We start from the raw sequence: 22,031 nt of genomic DNA, 5'->3' as shown, positions 1-22,031 counted from the left end.
AGTGTCCTTCTTTGTCTCTTGTAATAGTCTTTATTTCAAAATCTATTTTTTATGATGTGAAAATTGCTACTCCAACTTTATTTTGATTTCCATTTGCATGCAATATCTTTTTCCATGCCCTCACTTTCAGTCTGAATGTGTCCCTAGGTCTGAAGTGGGTCTCTTGTAGACAGCATATATACAGGTCTTGTTTTTGTATCCATTCTGTGAGCCTGTGTCTTTTGGTTGGAGCATTTAATCCATTCACATTTAAGGTAATTATCGATATGTATGTTCCTATGACCATTTTCTTTATTGCTTTGGGTTTGTTTTTGTAGGTTCTTTTCTTCTCTTGTGTTTCCCACTTAGAGAAGTTCCTTTAGCGTTTGTTGTAGAGCTGGTTTGGTGGTGCTGAATTCTCTTATCTTTTGCTTCTCTGTAAAGCTTTTGATTCCTCCATCGAATCTGAATGAGATCCTTGCCGGCTAGAGTAATCTTGGTTGTAGGTTCTTCCCTTTCATCATTTTAAATATGTCATGCCACTCCTTTCTGGCCTGTAGAGTTTCTGCTGAGAAATCAGCTGTTAACCTTATGGGAGTTCCCTTGTATGTTATTTGTTGGAAAACCCTTGCTGCTTTCAATAATTTTTCTTTGTCTTTAATTTTTGCCAATTTGATTACTATGTGTCTCAGCATGCTTCTCCTTGGGTTTATCCTGCCTGGGACTCTCTGCACTTCCTGGACTTGGGTGGCTATTTCCTTTTCCATGTTAGGGAAATTTTCAACTATAATCTCTTCAAATCTTTTCTCAGGTCCTTTCTCTGTCTCTTCTCCTCTGGGACTGCTATAATGCAAATGTTGTTGTGTTTAATGTTGTCCCAGAGGTCTCTTATGCTATCTTCATTTCTTTTCATTCTTTTTTCTTTATTCTGTCCCGCAGCAGTGAATTCCACCACTCTGTCTTACAGGTCACTTATCCGTTCTTCTGCCTCAGTTATTCTGCTATTGATTCCTTCTAGTGTAGTTTTCATTTCAGTTATTTTATTGTTCATCTCTGTTTGTTTGCTCTTTAATTCTTCTAGGTCTTTGTTAAACATTTGTTGCATCTTCTCTATCTTTGCCTCCATTCTTTTTCCGAGGTCCTGGATCATCATCACTGTCATTATTCTGAATTCTTTTTCTGGAAGGTAGCCTATCTCCAGTTCATTTAGTTGTTTTTCTGAGGTTTTATCTTGTTCCTTCATCTGGTACATAGCACTCTGCCTTTTCATCTTGTCTATCCTTCTGTGAATGTGGTTTTTGTTCCACAGGCTGCAGGATTGTAGTTCTTCCTGCTTCTGCGGTCTGCCCTCTGGTGGATGAGACTATCTAAGAGGCTTGTGCAAGTTTCCTGATGGGAGGGACCTGTGGTGGGTAGTGCTGGCTGTTTCTCTGGTGGGTAGATCTCAGTGAAACTTTAATCTGCTTGTCTGCTGATGGGTTGGGCTGAGTTCCTTCCCTGTTGGTTGTTTGGCCTGAGGCAACCCAACACTGGGGCCTACCCGGGTTCTTTGCTGTGGCTAATGGTGGACTCCGGGAGGGCTCACGCCAAGGAGCACTTCCCAAAACTTCTGCTGCCAATGTCCTTGTCCTCACAGTGAGACACAGCCACCCCCCGCCTCTGCAGGAGATCCTCCAACACTAGCAGGTAGGTCTGGTCCAGTCTCCTATGGGGTCACTGCTCCTTCCCGTGGGTCCCAATGTGCACACTGCTTTGTGTGTGCCCTCTAAGGGTAGAGTCTCTGTGTCCCCCAGTCCTGTTGAAGTCCTCCAATCACATCCCGCTAGCCTTCAAAGTCGGATTCTCTAGGAATTCCTCCTCCCATTGCCGGACCCCCAAGTTGAGAAGCTTGATATGGGGCTCAGGACCTTCATTCCAGTGGGTGGATTTCTGTGATATAAGTGCTCTCCAGTTTGTGAGTCACCCACCCAGCAGTTGTGGGATTTTATTTTATTGTGATTGCACCCCTCCTACCATCTCATTGTGGCTTCTCCTTTGTCTTTGGATGTGGGGTATCTTTTTTGGTGAGTTTCAGTTTCCTCCTTTTGATGATTGTTCAGCAGTTAGTTGTGATTCTGGTGCTCTCGCAAGAGGGAGTGAGGGCATGTCCTTCTAGTTCGCCATCTTGAACCAATCTCAACATGAATAAATCTTATGTTTCATAGTGCCACACTGAGCTCACATAGTAGATCCTGAAACAAGAGCTTGCACACAGTGATGCTGTCTTGGTCAGCGATCCTATAGGGAGCAGGAGTGGGAATGTGCCAGAGTGAAACAGGATGGAAGGAAAGTGAAATCAAGGGTATGATGTGGTATAAAGCTGATCACCACTGTGGGCAACTGAGGTGTTCTCTCTAGAACTCTCTCTAAAGAGTCAGATGGAATGGACCTCCCCGTTGTCTGCCTGAGGGACATAAGACAGGAGGACTTCTCTGTGGTCCCTTCCCCACTGGTCAAGGGTGTTAAGCCCCTCCTGTTTCCAGGTTGGCACATTTGACAGAAAAGCTAAGAAGGTTGCTGCAGGTGACCCACTGCAGAGCAGAGACACCTCTGGACAGAAAGCCAGAGCTATGAAAGGCAGCTAAAGTGAGGTGCCAGAGTGTAACTGAGGTAAACGAGATGAAACGAGAGAATGAGCCTTAGGGCATGAGAGGTACACCATATGTATAGCTTTGTGAAGGTTTAGGGATTGAAATGCCTTGTTCTTCCAGTCATGACTCTCTTCTTAATTAGAATGTGATGAGACGCACGTCTTATCTTGTGTTTCTTTTAGAGTAAGAGCCTCATTGTAGAAGAAAAAGTCAAGTGGGATCCTCTGAAACTACCCACCTCCCCATCCAGCCAAGATAGTAAATAAAAAAACCAAGTCATATCTCAGAGGAGCATGGAAGAGATTAGAGCCATCTTCAAAGCTTTAAAGGATGCAGGGATGGTAGCTCCCATTTACTTATTCTGGCATCTATGAAAACCAGATGGTGGATGATCATGCATTACTTAACTGTAACAAAGGAGTAGCCCCAATTGCAGATGCTGGGCTGGATGTGGGACCTTTACTAAAGAAGATTAACAGAGCCTCAAGTATGTAGTGTTCATTTGATCTGGTAAGCATATTATTTTCCATATCATTCAAAAAGAAGGACTGAAAACAGTTTTCATTGGCATGGAATGACAACAGTATATATTCACAGGATTGCCCAGGCACTATGTTAATTCTCCCATTTTCTCTTATAAGGATCCATACTATTTGGGCATTTCACAAAAATTACATTGGTCCATCATTTTGAGGAAACATGTTAATGAGCAAAATGTGCCATGTTCCCCTGATGCCTTGATGAGACATACAGAATTCCAGAGGGTGAGAAGCCAACCCTAGAAAGATCCAGAGGCCTGCCAGATTAGCATCGGTCATGCAGGGCTATCCCCTCCCAAGTACAAGGTAGGTTACTGCATCTTTCACTTCCAATCTATAAAAAAGGACACCACTTGTCAGGCCTCTTTTTTTTTTAATTTATTTTTTTATTCTGGCTGCTCCGGGTCTTAGTTGTGGCACGCGGGATATTTTAGTTACAGCATGCATGTGGGATCTAGATCCCCAACCAGGGATTGAACCTGGGACCCTGCATTGGGAAAGCAGAGTCTCACCCACTGGACCACCAGGGAAGTCCCTTGTCAGGCCTGTTTATCATTTGCTTGCAGGCTATTCCACACTGAGATACACTCTTTCAATCCATTTATAGGAAGGTTGCTAGCTTTGAAGTGGAGCCCAGAGCAAGAGAAGGCTTTGTAGCAGGTCCAGTAATAAAAGCAACCTTGCGGCTTGGGTCATATACCCCGCAGATCCCATGGTAGCAGGAGTACCAGTGGAAGAAAAGATGCCACGTGAGTTCTTTGGCAACTCCCAGTAGGAGGATCACAACACAGACCTCTAGGGCTCTCAAATGATGCCATGCCATTTGCTGCAGAGAACTATGCCTCATTCAAAATGCAGCTCCTGGCAGACTACCAGGCCCTGATATATAGTCTGAGTACCTCACCATGGGACATCATGTGACCCTGTGTCCAGAATTGGTCATCATGAGCTGGATGCTCTCAGATCCCCAGGTTCTAAGTTAGGCGGACCCAGCAGCAATGTGCTGCTGAAAGAGATAAGTGGTACCCTGGAGACAGTGCTTGAATAGGCACAGAGGCCCAAATAAACTGCATGGAAAATGACCCCAACCCCTGGGATCACCCTGCCGTTGCCCTGACTGACTTCACTTCCTCAGTTCACGCCTATGGCCTCATGGTGGTTTCCCAACGACCAGCCAGCAGAGGAAGAAAAACCCAAGCTTGGTTCACAGACGGATGAGCTGGGTGAAGTTAGTTCGGGTTGATAACGGACTGATAATTCCCATTCAGGGGTGGCCTTGAAAGACAGAGGTGCAGGTAAATCCTCTCAAAGGTCAGGCCACTTAAAAAAATCATGAAATTGTCTTTGTATACATTCACATGTTAACTTTTAAATGTATATTACCCCTACCCACAAGCTTTATATAGTGCTTAAAAATAATATTTGTATTGTTTGCTTAAGTGTCCTGGATTTAAATTACACCATCAATAATGAAAATTATTTCGCTATTACCATTAACATTGTTAGTAAGAGAGAATCAAAGGGAAAGACTTCCAAGACCACATGGAGAACATGCATGGGAAGTTAATAGGCTCTTGAGAATTTTGTTATGTTGCCTCCACAGTGGGAGATTTGGTAAGCCTTAGCGAAAGAACAAGAAGGCAAATCGAAGTAGCAGAAGGCCAGCAGGCTTTCAGAACCAGATAAATGTGGCTCTGAATCAAGGCTCTGCCACTTACTAAGTGTATGACTTTGCGAAAGCTATTTAATTTCTCGTAACCTCAGTGTCCTTCTCTGTGAAACAAGGTTGATGATACTTTAACTAGCTTCTTGAGAGGCCTGCCAAGTACAGGTGTGCAGCCTGTGAACTGCACAAACGTACCTAGTGGAGGAGGTAAGAAGGGGCTGACATCCCACTTGGCCTCAGATCCCTGGGTAGCATCTACCATGCTGCAGTACCTATTTCTAATTTGCACAAGGCCCCCTATAGGCTACTTCAGGCCTGCCTGTTGTCAGGATTTAAATGAGATCACATATGTAAGGCACCTAGTAAGTAGTAATAAATGGTAGCTGCTACTGTATTCTGTTGACTCCAAGTCCAGTTATTGAAAGCCTAAGTTAAAAATAGAAGTCAGGGGCTTCCCTGGTGGCGCAGTGGTTGACAGTCCGCCTGCCGATGCAGGGGACACGGGTTCGTGCCCCGGTCCGGGAAGATCCCACATGCCGCGGAGCGGCTAGGCCTGTGAGCCATGGCCACTGACCCTGCGCATCCGGAGCCTGTGCTCTGCAATGGGAGAGGCCACAACAGTGAGAGGCCCGCGTGCCGCAAAAATAAAATAGAAGTCAGAACCCAAGCCCTGCATAATACAAATGGTCACACAGGAAGGGCATGTCTCTGATGGAATTGGGCTTCCCCCAATGGACTCTAAAGACCACAAGGCTGGGACCTGCCTCACTCACCTCTGGATGCTCCTGGTACCACTTAATAAATACTTGCTGAATGATTGGTTGAATGAATGAATGGATGGAAGGATAATTTTACTTTTTCTGAAACAAAGTAACAGCATCTTTGAAAATATTTGCCTGGAGCTGTTCTTGAGTATCTTCCCATACCTTGATTTCAGTTTGCCAGTTCCCAGAGTTTCCTGTAGTTTTGAGGCCACTTATAGAATAAATCTAGGTCAATGTTCAGAATAGGTTGCTTCAACTGTCTTAAATTTAGTGGCAGAATCCTCGAATAGTGCAACCAAGCAATAACAATCCCACAGTTTCTCCAAGCTTGGATCTTTGTCATGTTTACCATGTGATCAAACTATGTCTTTTGGCCCCTTTAGGCTACACTGATCAAACTTAAGTCTGATTTATTTAGAGTTATTTTTGTTGTCACTTTTAGACTTTTAGACTACGTAGAAAGAGTCTGGTTCCTTACGTTAAGCTTCCTGAACCATGTTGCTGGTGGGGTGACTACTACAAGAGGGAGAAATTGTCTTTGGAGACAAGTTTTTGTGGTAGAACTTTCTCTGGTTCTACCACAGACTCCTCCCCTTCTCAGCTGTGCAGTGGAGAATCAGACCTCCCTGGGGCACTGTTAGCAGCATGGTGAGCTCCAGAACAATCCTCTTGGGTGATAAAGAAGGGTTGCTGTGAGATATTATGGAAACTAAGTCTTTCCAAAGGAATAAAACTTGCACTGGAATCCAGCAAAATAATGTTTTCAGTTCAGCAAATTTAGTTTTCCTGTAGTTACCTCTGATTTAGCGTAAGTGGTCTGAACTAGCTCTAAAATATGATACGATGTGATGATGAAATGCGATAAGCCTTACTCCCGTGGGTCGTCTGTTCCGTTAGCGCTCCCTCCCTTTTGTTCCATTGTCTGGTTACATTCCTCTCTTCCTCTTACCTCACCACTGGCAGGGCTTATTAACTGGGTCAGAATTAAATTTTACACGTTGCACCAACAGTTTTAAACATTAATGAGAACTCCAGGCCCAGTAACTGTAACAGTGAAAAGGAGCTGCACAAACCTCCCCAAAAGAAGGACAGCCTCAGTGAGGATCCGACGGGCCTTTGTTCATCTTCAGAACAACTAATCTCCCTTGCTAAATTTGCCTTCCATGCAATTCCAGAGACTTCTGAATAGTTCTGTTCTTGGAGCATTTCCTTACTTGCTCCTAATATGTTTCACTGTCACAGTAAGCCAGGTCTTTTGCTGGTTTTAGTTGCCTGTTTAGAAGTTGCTTTTAGGATAGTCTGCTTTTAAAGTAATCTTTATATTCACTAAGTTTGATGGTAGACTAGCAGTATTATGTTGTCATTTCTTTATGAGAACAGGATTTCCCAAATTTAATTATATTAAAGCCAAGATAAGAAGTTTTGGGGCATTTAAGAGAGCCTATATCTGTAAATGCAGTTTAAAAATCTTTTCTCATTAAGTAAATTATATTAATTCAATTTACTTCACAGCAAAATGAAGAAAGGAAGAGGAAATAATTACGTTCTGCATAATAATTATGTTTTGGAAAGCCGCGTTATAAAATCACAAAAGATTTGAAGAGAGGGTGATACAGATTTCTTCAGATAAGGTTTTCCATTTTTGGTCTTAATAAAATAATTGATGCCTGGCCTTCTGTTCCTGATCTAAGAAGTTCTAGGTTCCCTTAATTTCAAAATGATTACGCAAGACCCTCTCCATTCCCAGAACCTTCTCATGCTCACCAAATTCTCTTTCTCGGATACTCCCGTGCTGTCCCATTAACATCTCAAATCCCATTTCTCAGATACCCCAGGAAAACAACAACAGAGAGAAGCCTTGTAAGGGAATGGCTAAGAGCATGGACCCTTATGCTAGGCTAGCTCTACCACTTACTACCTGTATAACATTGGGCAAGTTGGCTAAGCTCTCTGTGCTTCATTTTCCCATCTGTAAAATGGGGATAGTAACAGTATGTACCTCATAGAGTTATTAGGAGGATTAAGTGATTTAATCTTTCTAAAGTACTTAGAATAGTAGGAGTAGGTATTATATGAGTGTTGTTAAATAAAATTTTATCTAATAAAGTTTAATCCTGATTTTTACTTTTTCTCTCCAAAATCAGAAGGATTTCTATCCCATAAATCCAGTAGAAGAAATTGTTAGTAATTTTTAATGCCTTTTATATAAATAAAGTATCTAATAAATATCTTTATCACAGATTATAAACAAACTAGATGTCCAACAATATACAAATTGCTAAAACTTCAGATATTTAAGTGACATAATCTATTTTCAATATGTTTAAGTGAAAAAAAGTAGGTTACATAAAAATAATATGTATTATGATTCCATTTTTTAATTGAAACAATATGCATCATATACAAAGGCCAAAAAGAGTCTGAACAGACAGACAACAAAATGTTTGTAATGGTTATTTTTTGGTGATGAAATGATGGATGTTTTTTTATTTTCTTCTTTTTGAAAATCTGGATCATCTAAATTATCTCCAAGAATCTTAATTACTTATTAATAAAGGGAAACTAAAAATTAATAATAAAAATATAGTTTATGATTGTGGAAATTTATTTTCTCTCCATGGGAATCTCTAAGGAAAGTGGAGAAATATATTAAATTCCTCTAATTTAATTCAATAACAGCTTCCATAAACTGGACATTTATTTATTTATTTATTTATTTATTTTATTTTTTGGCAGCACAACACGGCTTGCAGGATCTTAGTTCCCTGACCAGGGGTCAAACCCTGGCCCCAGCAGTGAAAGCACTGAGTCCTAACCACTGGCCGGCCAGGGAATTCCCATAAACCTCAAATTTAGTAAGATTTTTTTTTTATCCCATTGTTTTTAGATATGCTAAGACACTAAAAGGTATTTTAAACAATCTTGAATTTATTAGTGTGGATCTTTTAATCATTTGTTCTCACTTTTATCTTACTTTAGTTGTGGATAATTAATGTTTGATGTTGGTTTATTTTGTGTAAGCAAACATTTAAAACAACTTATTACACTAAATTTGAGAACTGAAGTAGATATTCTGTGAATACAATAATTTTAGTTGTTTCCTGAGTTTATCAAATAACAGAAATAAAAAGTTTCTAGCATTACTTATGAGTCAAGATAGATGAATACTTAACTGGATACATTTTCCAAGAATCAGAGAGAAAAATTAAATATACCATCTTATGGAACAGAATAGGGAGCCCAGAAATAAACCCACATACCCACAGTCAATTAATCTTTGACAAAGGAGGAAAGAATGTACAAAGGGAAAAAGACAGTCTCTTCAACAAGTGGTGCTGGGAAGGTTGGACAGCCACATGTAAATCAATGATGTTAGAACACACTCTCACACCATACACAAAAATAAAAACGGCTTAAAGACCTAAACATAAGACATGACACCATAAAACTCTTAGAAGAGATCATAGGCAAAACATTCTGTGATATAAATTGTACCAATGTTTTCTTAGGTCAGTATTCCAAGGCAATAGAAATAAAAACAAAAATAAACATTTGGGCCCTAATCAAACTTACAAGCTTTTGCACAGCAAAGAAAACCATAAACAAAATGAAAAGACAACTTACAGAACAGGAGAAAATATTTGCAAATGATGAGACTGATAAGAGCTTAATTCCCAAAATATACAAACAGCTCATACAACTCAACAACAACAAAAAACAAACAACCCAATCAAAAAATGAGCAGAAGATCTAAATAGACATTTCTCCAAAGAAGAAATACAGATGGCTGATAGACACATGAAAAGATGCTCAAACGTTGCTAATTATTAGAGAAATGCAAATCAAAACTACAATGAGGTAACACCGCACACTGGTTAGAATGGCCATCATTAAAAAGTCTACAAATAACAAATGCTGGAGAGGGTGTGGAGAAAAGGAAACCCTCCTACACTGTTGGTAGGAATGTAAGTTGTTGCAGCAACTATACAAAGCAATATGGAGGTAACTCAGAAAACTAAAAATAGAATTACCATATGATCCAGCAATCCCACTTCCGGGCATATATCCAGATGAAACTATAATTCAAAAAGATACATGCACCCCTATGTTCATAGCAGCACTATTCACAATAGCCAAGACATAGAAACAACCTATATGTCCATCAACAGATGAATGGATAAAGAGGATGTGGTACATATATACAATGGAATACTACTCAGCCATAAAAAAGAATGAAATAATGCCATTTGCAGAAACATGGATGCAACTAAAGATTATCATACTAAGTGAAGTAAGTCAGAAAGAGAAGGACAAATACCATATGATATCAATTATATGTGGAATCTAAAATATGACACAAATGAACCTATCTAAGAAACAGAATCACAGACATAGGGACCTCTCTGGTGGTCCAGTGGTTAAGATTCCACCCTTCCACTCCAGGGGGCACGGGATCGATCCCTGGTTTGGAAAGTTCTGCATGCCATACAGGGTGGCAAAAAAAAAAAAAAACTTTAAAAAGAATCACAGACATAGAGAACAGACTGCTGGTTGCCAAGGGGGAGGGAGGGCTGGAGTGGGAGGTTGAGGTTAACAGCTGTAAGCTATTGTATATAGAATGGATAAACAACAAGGTCCTACTGTATAGCACAGGGATCTATATTCAATATCCTGTGATAAACCATACGGAAAAGAATATTCAAAAAAGAATGTACACATATATATGTATAACTGAATCACTTTGCTGTACAGCAGAAATTAACACAACATTGTAAATCAACTATACTTCAATTTTTAAAATGTGTAAATGTACCATCTTAGCATTAGGGAGATTGCACTGCAACACTTCTGATTTTGCCCTTCTTGAAGTGTGACTTTGTTTCTCCTCAAGCTCAGTTGTAATTTTTTTCCACTCATCTGTGACCCTTGTATTTCTTCCTTTAATCAACTTTTAAAGTGTTCAACAGATTCTTCAGTAAAATCCTTGCAAAAATGCCAACTACAGCTTTTTTCTTCTTTAAAAAATAAAAATAAAAAACTACAAAGGGAATTACCTTTCTTTCTCATACTAAGAACCATAAACCTAAAAGCCACAGTGAATCAGTATGTTGGAGAACTGATAAATCAATACATTTAAATTTGAGGGAAGTCAGTTGATCTTTGTTCTCCCACAAAACTGAGAAACCGATTTGTCTCTCATTAAATCAACTGTTAACCCACTAATTCACATACTTCTTTCATCCGCTAGAAATATTTATTTCAATCTTGCTAATTCCATGCAACCATCCTCTCTAGCTATTTTACTTCTTTTGTCTCTAAGAGGAATTCCCCACTGGATTGTTGAAAACTTTCCACCTTTGTTTCCCTTGAATGCGTTCTCAGATTTAGGAAAAAAAAAGTTCTGAAAAGAAGATAACCCTGATTTTTTAGAGTGAATAAAAATTTTCTTCACCCACAGTGGAAATCTTATAGTATTTTTCCCCAGAGCTATAAGATGGTGGAAAAGGAGTATTTTTTTTCTTATTTAGAAGTATTGAATAAAAGGTGTCAAAAATCTTACTTAGAAAATCTACCAACCAAGATTCAGTAGAAAATCCCAGAAAACTACAAAGAGGTTTAAAAAAAAAAATTAAGGGAAAGCCTCTTTTCTTGTAGTCTAATTTCTCTATTTACTTAAAGTTTGAATGAGTCTTTCTATTCCAGATCCTACAGTACAAAGACAGTTTATTAACCAGTGACACTAGGTTAGGAAAATATTTTACTCAAGAAAACAGATAGCCTTTATATGCCATATAAAAAGAGAACGCTGTTTTAGAACAACACTCAAATATAGCTCAGAGCAGAAAGTATTAAACTATATGTATATAGTTTAATACTATATATATATAAAGTATTAAAATCTATATAAGGAATTTATCAGATTTTCTGGAAAGCTGAGAGTTTTTCATATTTTTTTCTGATATGCTGTTTCCCTTAAATGTATTGGCTTTTCATCTCCTGCTGTTACATCTACAAGAAGTATCTTAAAGATATTCTTTTACAGTGCCTAAACACTTAACTCTAAAATTTTCTACTGCCACCTCCTCCCTGCTACTCCCAGGAATACACTCTAATTACTTACATTTAATGTTTTTCCTTCATCCATTTATGTATTTATTCAACAAGTATTAATTGAGCCCTTACTATGTGTCATTCCCTGGGTTAGGCTCTGGGAACGTCATGGTGAGCACAGATAGAGTCCCTGCTCTTATAGAGCTGAACATCTAATGGGGCATTCAGATATTAATCAAGTAATCACACTAATGGAGGTATAATTACGAAATAAGGTTCACTTTCTGAAAAATAAAGAACACAATCTTAGAACCCAAACAGCAGGAACCTCACCAAGACCAGAGGGACAGCCAGGTTTCTCACAGGAAACAAACCAAAACAACATCAAGACCAAACTTGACTGGACTGACAACACAAGATTTAATTTATTTTCATAATGGCATTGCTGTAAGCCAAGCAAACAGCCTATTTATTAATTCTAAAGGTAAGTAGAAGAAAATTTAATCTTGACCCTTTCCCCACCAAAAGTATTCCTTCTCAACTGAGAGGAAATATTTACCATCACTCATCTAAGCGATACATTTTACACGGTGCCCCCCGCTCTGGCTATTCCCATAAATTATCTAAGTGAGAAAAAAAGAGTTTTAAAAATCTCCAGCAATTTTTCATCATTTTGCTTCTCTGTCAAATGAATTACCCTCTTGAAATATTTTCTGTATATTAAAAAAAGATGCTTCATGGGTTCTTATTTGCAAACCTATTCCATAGATAATTGCTTTAGTAGATTCAAAATGTATTCTTTTTTGCCCCCTTTGGAAATCTGTGACTCTAGATCAAATTACTCCTCACTTAGGTTTCATTGAATGGAGTATATTAGATAATTTTTATTTCCAATCATTGCTTTATTATGCATTTTGAATCATTGTAAAGAAGATATTTCTTACATCAAAATTTTCCTAAAATATTTCTTACATCAAAATTTTCCTAAAACTCCAAATATATTTGGTTACTTTTCATTTGGTTGTTCTTTTCTTTCTTTTTTTTTTTTTAAGTAAAGGTTTGTCTTCATTTCTGTTATCTTACTCTAATTATCCCTTATCCTTATTTTAAATTCTGCTGGGTTTTTCCTTTATCTCATAGATTTTATCTTTTTGCTATCAGCACAGCATTTCAGTCCACAGAAATCACTAGGAATCCTAATTTCATAATCTGTCATTTTAGCTAAACCTCCTACTTTTGTGTGATCAACACATTTGAAAATAATTTCTTCTAAGCCTTCATTTAAAGCATTTATTTAAAATGTCAAACCATTTATAGGATATGGTAAGGATGGCTAAAAGAGAAAGGACAAGAACAAAGTAGCTCACTACACAACTCCAGTGAAAAGACAAATAAGAAAGAGAGAAAAATAAGAAAGAGTCCTATGGATGCAGTAATGACTTGCTCTGGGTGCACAGCTGGAACTCCAGCTTAAAAGAAGGGAAGGGAAAATGGAAAATAGATAGCTAGTGGGAAGCAGCTACATAGCACAGGGAGATCAGCTCGGTGTTTTGTGACCACCTAGAGGGGTGGGATAGGGAGGGTGGGAGGGAGGCGCAAGAGGGAGGGGATATGGGGATATATGTATATGTATAGCTGATTCACTGTGGTATACAGCAGAAACTAACACAACATTGTAAGGCAATTATACTCCAATAAAGCAGTTAAAAAAAAAAGAACTTATACTGAACTTATACTGTCAACCAAAAGCAGTACCCACGGTGAAAAAAGATGTGAGAACGGGGAACTGAATTCAAACAAATCTGCACAAATCTTTGATATTATCCCAGGGAGGGCTATATATCTGTATGACTGCAAAAAGTTGCATGTTGATGCCGTTTAAGTATGCCTGGAATGTTACAATAAAAATACATGCTTTTCTGTTTCTGTTTCATAGATTCACTTGTGTCATATTTTAGATTCCACATATAAGTGATATCATATGATATTTGTCTTTCTCTTTCTGACTTACTTCACTTAGTATGATAATCTCTAGTTGCATCCATGTTGCTGCAAATGGCATTATTTTGTCCTTTTTTGTGACTGAGTAGTATTCCATTGTATGTATGTACCACACAGAATCACGCACAAAGAGAACAGACTGGTGCCAAGAGGAAGGGGATTGGGGGAGGGATGGAGTGGGGTGTTGGGGTTAGTAGATGTAAGCTTTCATATACAGAATGGATAAACAACAAGGTGCTACTGTATAGCACAGGGAACTATATTCAATATCCTAGGATAAACCGTAGTGGAAAAGAAGATTTTAAAAAAGAATGTATATATATGTATAACTGAATCACTTTGCTGTACAGCAGAAATTAACACAACATTGTAAATCAACTATACTTCAATTTAAAAATTAGTTTGGCAAAAACAAAACAAAACAAACAAAAGAGATACATGCTTTTCACAGCCAATTAGAAGATGGAAGGAAGATTTGACTGCTGTTGCTTGAATCAGCAATGTGTGTACTAGTCGACATGGCACCTGTATGCAAATTAGAAAAAGATTACTCTTCCCCAGGCTGACATAGCTTCACACAAGCGCTTGTCAAGAACAGCACGGGTTGGACTTCTGCCCTCACTCACCCCCTCGGCCAGGAGTCCCGTGTGCTGACCACACATCTCGGCTTTGCTAGTGGGCTCCTTGTTAGGCTCTGACAATAGGGGGCGCTAGAGGGAGCCCGAAGGGCTGGAGGAGGAACAAGGGACTTGCTCCTGCCTGTGACCCTCCTGGTGGCTGTGTTCTTGCCAGTGGTACTCCATTAACACTTCTTCCCCGTAGCAGCAGTTAAATCCTGTGTGCAGTTCTCCCAGCACTTGCAGGACTAGTTGTCTCGTGCCCCCTCAAGGACACCTGGCACCAGACCCTTCCTCAGAGGTGGGTCCCAGCTCAGTGAGGCACCTCCTCCAAACCCAGAGACACCAGCGCCCCCTGAGCAGCACCCTCTTCCTCAGAAGTCTGAGTTTCAGCTCCACAGGGCCCCTCCTCTAAGTTTCTACATTTTAATAATAATTCTTACCTCTTGACATTGTTTCCTCAATCCTGAAGGTAATTAACCGTTTCCTGTAGTTGCTACCTCGACAATACATTCGATTTCTCTTTATACCTTTATGGTTACCAAGTTGACAGCCGTATACCTAATTGACAGTTCATTATGTTAAATTCTCTTTGTCAAATAACTGTGTAGTTTCTGTCTCTTGACTAGACCCTGACGGGTACAAAGAGGAAGATGAAGTAGAACAATAAAGGGTACAATCTACATACATGGTATTCTTCAGACATTACTTGAACTGCCCTAACAGACAGACTATGCAAAAAGGGGAAACTTTCCATCAGCCTCTTGAGCTGGGGATTATTGCCAGAATCAAAAAACTAGCTGGCTTAGCTGGCAAGCTCTCCTTAAGGAATCCTGGTCAGAGAGCGATAAACCCACCCTACATCTTTCCAAAGGGGTTGTATTAATCACAAACAGGTTATTCTACAATAACAAGCAACTCTCCAGTTAGCAATGACTTAGAACATTTACCTATCTTAGAGGTTTCCTGGTAGCCGAGGATCTGCTGCAGCTCTGTTCCATGGCTCTGCTCCAAATATCTTCTTCATTTGGAGGCCTGGGCCAAAGGTGGGATGCCCCTCTCCTTGTCTCCTGGCAGAGGAAAGAGGGTAAGAGTGGAACCAGACAGTGGCTGCTGGGAGGAGGCATAAATCACCTCCACTTGTGTCTAAAAGCAAAGTCAAGTGGTCAAACCCATTATCAATGGGGCAGTTTGGATAAAGGGTGAACAAAATCTTTTCCCCGCTGTGTAAGAATTCAACCTTTAATCTCACTAACTCTGTTCCCCTGGAACCAGTTGAGAGTAATATGTTAACAGTGTTCCTCAACAGCTTTGCTTATAATAAAAATGATCTCGGATTGGAAGTTGCATCTGTACTGGGAGGAACTATAAATGCACAATAGGCCCCTGGTGGAGGCTGTGTAGCTTTTAGCTTTCCTGAGTGTGGTGACTGTTTTCACTGGGCGTGTCCTTGTGGGGATGCTAGAAGTTATGGCTCTGAAGCTATTAAAGGACATATTGGCTCCTGTGGGGTAGGAGTGGTTCCTGCACCTGCCCCAGGTAGATCTCATCTTCTTGCACTTGAGCTGTCCCTAGGCAGCTGTGTGACTTGATGTCCCAACAGAAGAGGAACACCTGATGGCGCCCTGCTGGCAAACTGTGGTTCCTCTCCTGTGTTCTTCTGAGTGACTCCGATGCCAAAGTGGTCGATGGTAGTTTTGTGCGTCTGAATGCTGAGTTGAACCTAAGAATACCGCATGGTGGGCATTGTAGGAGCAAATGTCTACTCTTCCACAGGGAAGCACTACAAAGGTGTAGGCCCTTCTTACAGGGAGAGGAGCAAGTAATTAGGTGCAGTAATAAACTCTACATGGGAGATTCTCCTGCAGGACCCTGGTACCTTTCAGTAAAGAATAGATTGAGAACTACTGATCAATAGAGGCAAATGGAAAGAGAAATAGGTTTGTGACTCAGAGAGATCTCAGAAGCCTGGATCTCTTGCTTACTGCTTGTAACTTGACTGATCGAGCATCAGAATCATCACCTATGAATTTATTATCATTCTGGCCTTTTTACTAAAAAGGAAAAAAAAAAACAACTGAAACTCAGTTAAGCAAAAAAAGTGGAATTATGTGTTCATGTGATTGAAAAGGGCAGGGATGGAGTTGTAATCTAATGGACTTGAGTCCCCAGGACTCTCTCTTTGTCCGTATCTCCAATTTATTTGGCTTCTTGGCTTCATCCTATCCTACTTCAGGAAGGATTTTTTTTTTTTTTTTTTTGCCATACGCGGGCCTCTCCCTGTTGTGGCCTCTCCCCTTGAGGAGCACAGGCTCCGGACGCGCAGGCTCAGAGGCCATGGCTCACGGGCCCAGCCGCTCCGCGGCATGTGGGATCTTCCCGGACCGGGGCACGAACTCGTGTCCCCTGCATCGGCAGGCGGGCTCTCAACCACTGCGCCACCAGGGAAGCCCAGGAAGGATATTTTTTACATGACATAGCTGCTGGCAGTTTTGGCGCACATTCTTACAATGAGCATATATAAGTCTTTTAAAATTAATGGTTTCATTTTAAAATGTGACTGGGTTCTCTCATTATCTCACCTGTCTTAATTAGATGAACGTTTTTATTTAGGCTAATTGTCCTGACGTTTGGACACTGAAGGCAATCCTTCTTGCTAGAGAAGCTGAAGCAAAGGTAGAAATTGAGTAAACTGATTATCATAAAGTTCTATGTATGGTCGGGACCATGGAGATCACCTGGTCCATGAGTTCTGCCCTCATCTAACCTTACAGCATCCTTCCCAGGATGCTGGCTTACCCTTCTCTTGTTCTTGTCCAGATCATGCCTTGAAAGTCTTTCCATTTTTATTAAGAATATTCACAAACTTACATTTATTCTGGACTTTAATCTTTGCAACCATCCTAGTGTCTTCATATGTTTCTCCAATTTTTTGTCCTTTGGAATTTTTCACATTTATGCAGTCAGATATTTTTGTTCTTTTTTTTTTCTTTTTTGGCTGTGTCGGGTCTTAGTTGCGGCACAGGGGATCTTTGTTGAGACATGCGGGACCTTTCTCGTTACAGGGCACGGTCTGCTTGGGTTTCTCTCTAGTTGTGGTGTGGGCTCCAGGGGGCCTGGACTCTGTAGTTTGCTGCACGCAGACTCTCTCGTCGAGGCGCATGAGCTCAGTAGTTGTGGTCCAGGAGCTTAGTTGCACTGCGGCATGTGGGATCTTGGTTCGCCGACCATGGATCGAACCTGTGTCCCCTGCATTGTAAGACAGATTCTTTACCACTGGACCACCAGGGAAGTCCAAGTCAAATACTATTTTAGAATGTTCTCCTTTTTTCCTATTACATATGGTATTTCTCTGAATTTTTGTAAATCTGCTTTTCTAAACCTATCCATTCTGTTAGGATGTAACTATTTCATAGTAATTTTTTTCCCATATAACCAGTCTTTTCTTTCTTATTGGTAGGGAAAAAATTAGAATATTGGGTTTCCCTTTGACTTTCTCTACTTTCTAAGAATGTTTCAGTTAGAGGTCTTGGTTGCAAACAAAGAAAATAAATCTAGTTTGGTTAAGGAGAAAAATGATTTTTGGAGGGGCTGAAAGTTGCACAATAGGCAAGAAGTCTGGATAAACAGACTTGGGCAGGAACATAGGTGAACAAAGCACAGCCAAGATCCTGCCAAAAGAGCCATCTGTGCAGGATGCCCTATTGGCACTGGCCCTGCTTGAGAGTCACAGCTGTGCTGCTGGCATCTGCTCCCTCTGCACATTTACTCTCATGCCTCCGAACTCAACGGTGTCTCTATATATACAGTGACTGGACTGACATTACCAGAATCAACTATTAATTAACCAGAAAGACTATCATTCCCTTTCAGTTTCCATGCTGTCAATCAGAGCTCTTTGTTTCTTATTTCTCCCCTTGTGATTCTCCCAAACAAAGAAGGTGTCCATGTACTGGGTTACCAAAACAAGAACTGACCTTTACAAAAATATCCAAGAAATATAAGGATTTGTCAGCGTCATTCCTTTAACATAATTAGTTTTCAGGGTGTTGGTATATTTGAATTCTTACATTACCACTCTAACCTGTCCCTCTGCAGTTTTTGTAATTTATACGAGGAAAGCATCTTTTATATAATCTACCATCCTATGTCCTCATTATAATCTAACAGCAATAGCATTTTTGTTTGTCCCTGTTTTTATCCTAGTCTGAGGTCCTATGAGATGTTCAAACTGTGTTCTATGGGGGGAAACTTACCATATAACATTGAGAAGCACTACAAACTAACTCCCTTTTGAAAATTTTCAAAGCACAGTAGCATATTAAAGGTTTGGGGAAATCTTGAAGTAAAGAAATGTGTTTAATTTTAACTCAGCTTTGACCATTCTTACTAGACTATTGTTCTAGTTATCTGACTATTGGCCTCCAACTTCATATTGGCCTTCACCTCTTTTTTGCATCTCAGGGGCCGGAAGCCTGAAAACTACATCTCCCAGACTCTCTCATCTGCTGGATCTGATTAGGTTCTGGCACGGGAGGTCCTGGCAAGAGGTTACAAAGCAGGAAGCGCAGAAGAGCCCTTACTTTCCTTCTTCTGCTCTGGCTGGGGCAGCAGCGGTGGCAGGCCATCACAGGCCACACAGATTGCTGTAATAGTGTCACAGTCATAGCAACAGCGCCAGAAGACAATTAGCAGCTCCAGCAACAGCAACATCTTTCAGCAAAAACGGGACTGTGGCTTCCAGAATCCTGAACCATCACAGGGACCTCTGGCTTCCTGTGAAGCAGCATCTGCTCTGGTTCCAACAGTGGCAGTGCAGCAGCGGTGCTCTCAAAGCCCCAGCAGCACAGCACTCGGGGGACCTGGGCAGCACCCTTTCCCTTTCTCTCCTCTCGCCTTAGAGTTTGGCAGCTTCCTGGACTTACTGATATCTGAGTAGCATCCTTTCACCTTTTGGCCCCTTCAGCCCTTCTAACACTTTTGCAAACAATTCTCTATATCAAAGGCTAAAGGTTAGAAATACCCAAATTGTGGGACTTCTCTGGCGGCACAGTGGTTAAGAATCTGCCTGCCAATGCAGGGGACATGGGTTCGAGCCCTGGTCCGGGAAGATCCCACATGCCATGGAGCAACTAAGCCCTTGCGCCACAACTACTGAGCCCGTGTGCCACAACTACTAAAGCCCGTGCGCCTAGAGCTGGTGCTCCGCAGCAAGAGAAGTCACCGCAGCGAGAAACCTGAGCACCGCAACAAAGAGTAGCCCCTGCTCACTGAAGCTAGAGGAAGCCCGCACGCAGCAACAAAGACCCAACACAGCCAAAAATAAATAAATAAATTTATTAAAAAGAAAAATACCCAAGTTGTTTCTATCATTCTGACTAGACACTGAAAGATACAAACACAGTAATTTCCCCCCCCACAGCAAACATAACATCTTTTATGACTACAGCATTCTGCGTGACATAGTTTAGGAAAGGCAAACAGCCCAAATCCTCTCTACCTTTCTTCTGTTTTCTGGTTGTTGTTTTTCTATAAATAAGTACTTTGCCTATTTACAGTGAGTGAGGGAAAAAATGGGAAGAATTAAAAGTGGAGATAAAGTAAGATTTTATATTTTCTTGAGCGTGAATAATCATGTGTGCTTAAAGATCAGATTTATAAATAGGGATACAGAATTCCATGTTCTTGGTGAAGATTACTAAGAGAAACTAACGCCTCACAGATGAACCAATGCTCCTAAGTATAAGTTTTGGTTCTCAAATATCTGCTGAAGAAAAACCATACACATTTCAGAACTGTAATGAGTCAACAAGTTGAAACCAATTTTGCCCTTCAAAGTACTTCAAAGGAAAGGTGTACCTCAGCCACTCCTATATTCTTTTTTCTAGAAGGTAAACGAAGGTGACTAAAGCAATTGGTGATCTGAAGCTTGTATTTTTCTTATATGGACCAAAGAGACCTCATAAGGATTTTGAGTTTCATTATTCATAATGAGTCCTTTCTATCCCTATAACAGGCCAAGCTTGTTCCCCACCTGAGCCCTGGCTCTTTGCTCAGCTGGTTCTCTTTAATGATCAAAGTCTAAGCTCAAATTGCTGCTCCCCACGGATAGGTCTTCCCAGACAACTTTATCTGAGACTTCTCCACCCTCCTCACCATCTCTCTCCATCAGCCTGCATCCCATTACCCTGTCTTACTGTCTTCTTAAGTCCTATGTACGCTATCTGAAATTACCATTTTGATGTATTTATTTGTTGATTGTTCATCTCCTCCCTCCATTATGTGATCTCTTTAAAGATATCCCTGGGATGAACATTTTTTTTTTGTGGCTGCACTGGGTCTTTGTTGCTATGCGTGGGCTTTCTCTAGTTGCAGCAAGCGGGGGCTACTCTGTTGCGGTGCGCGGGCTTCTCACTGCAGTGGCTTCTATAGTTGCAGAGCTCAGGCTCTAGGCGCGTGGGCTTCAGTAGTTGTGGCACACGGGCTCAGTAGATGTGGCTCGCAGGCTCTAGAGAGCAGGCTCAGTAGTTGTGGCACACGGGCTTAGCTGCTCCACGGCATGTGGGATCTTCCCAGATCCCACAGGGATCAAACCCATGTCCCCTGCGTTGGCAGGAGGATTCTTAACCACTGCACCACCAGGGAAGCCCTGTGATCTCTTTAAGAATAAAGACCTGATTAAAAAAAAAAAAAAAAAGAGTAAAGACCTGGTCTGGCTTATTCATTGCTATATCCCAGGGCAGTCCCTGCACACAGTGCGGGTGCAATAACCATTTGCATCATGAATGAATAAGTAACTGACCTCCCCTACTATGTTCAATTGTTCAAGACACTGTGCTGGACCCTGTACAATGTTAAGATGGTCCCTGCTCTTTTTGAAAAACTACCATGTCAAGTGTGAGCCAATGTTCCTAAAGTTTGGGTCCATAAATATCTACTGAAGAAAGATAGATCTTAGTTTCATGTGAAAGTAATAAAACAATATATAGTCAACAGAAAATTAAATAAATCCAATAATTAACGTATGCTTTGTTCACAAATGTTCAAAGTTCAAGTTTATATACTTATCTGAATTCTATAAATCCTCCGAATTTATTAAATGAGGTCTAAGATTATGTAAGAGATCAAGCTTTTATGATTCTGATTCCTGTACTTACAAGATTTAGGACGGAGCATTGGGAAGTGCCCTGGAGTACTGGAATCAGAGGGCCTGCCACAGGCAGGCTCTGGGTCAATTGACAATTAACTGTTGATCCTCAGTTTACCCTTGGAAATAGTGATATCTACCCCACAATAACCACAGAGATATGTGAGGTTCAAGAAATAAAAGAAAACCAATTATAAATAACTTTTTTTTTTTTTTTTTTTTTTGCAGTACGCGGGCCTCTCACTGCTGTGGCCTCTCCCGTTGCAGAGCACAGGCTCCAGACGCGCAGGCTCAGCGGCCATGGCTCACGGGCCCATCCGCTCTGTGGCATGTGGGATCTTCCTGGACCGGGGCACGAACCCGTGTCCCCTGCATCGGCAGGTGGACTCTCAACCACTGCGCCACCACGGAAGCCCTATAAATAACATTTATTGGTCACTTCATAACAGACTAAATACTTGACATTTATTGTTCATATCAACCACATAATCCAATGAGGTAGGTCATTATACTTTTTATGTTATAGATTCGGGATCTGAGACACAGAGCGGTGATGTGACTTAATCAAGGTCACATGACTTGTAAGTGGTATGGCCAGGGTTCAAACCCAGAGCCTATGTACTAAACCATTATGTCT

The 22,031-nt window shown here is 40.7% G+C and overlaps 1 long non-coding RNA gene across 2 annotated transcripts; it reads left to right on the top strand.

Moving 5' to 3' along the window:
- The first annotated feature begins 296 nt into the window (after window positions 1-296).
- LOC111176867 (uncharacterized) lies at window positions 297-21,578 on the top strand. Of its 2 annotated transcripts, none has more exons than XR_002645179.3 (4): window positions 297-1,665; window positions 2,792-3,119; window positions 3,251-3,454; window positions 18,712-21,578. It is a non-coding gene; the product is annotated as an uncharacterized LOC111176867 (long non-coding RNA). The 2 variants fall into 2 exon arrangements; XR_002645178.3 differs by lacking the exon at window positions 18,712-21,578 and adding an exon at window positions 7,091-13,779 and having other exon boundaries at window positions 300-1,665.
- The last annotated feature ends 453 nt before the right edge of the window (window positions 21,579-22,031 follow it).

Source organism: Delphinapterus leucas, chromosome 11, assembly GCF_059928025.1.
Source record: "Delphinapterus leucas isolate spDelLeu-1000000601 "Yukka" chromosome 11, BTC_Dleu_Yukka2, whole genome shotgun sequence".
Classification (NCBI taxonomy): domain Eukaryota; kingdom Metazoa; phylum Chordata; class Mammalia; order Artiodactyla; family Monodontidae; genus Delphinapterus; species Delphinapterus leucas.
The sequence above is the reverse complement of the archived record's forward strand: the minus strand, read 5'-3'. Positions and strand labels throughout refer to the sequence as shown.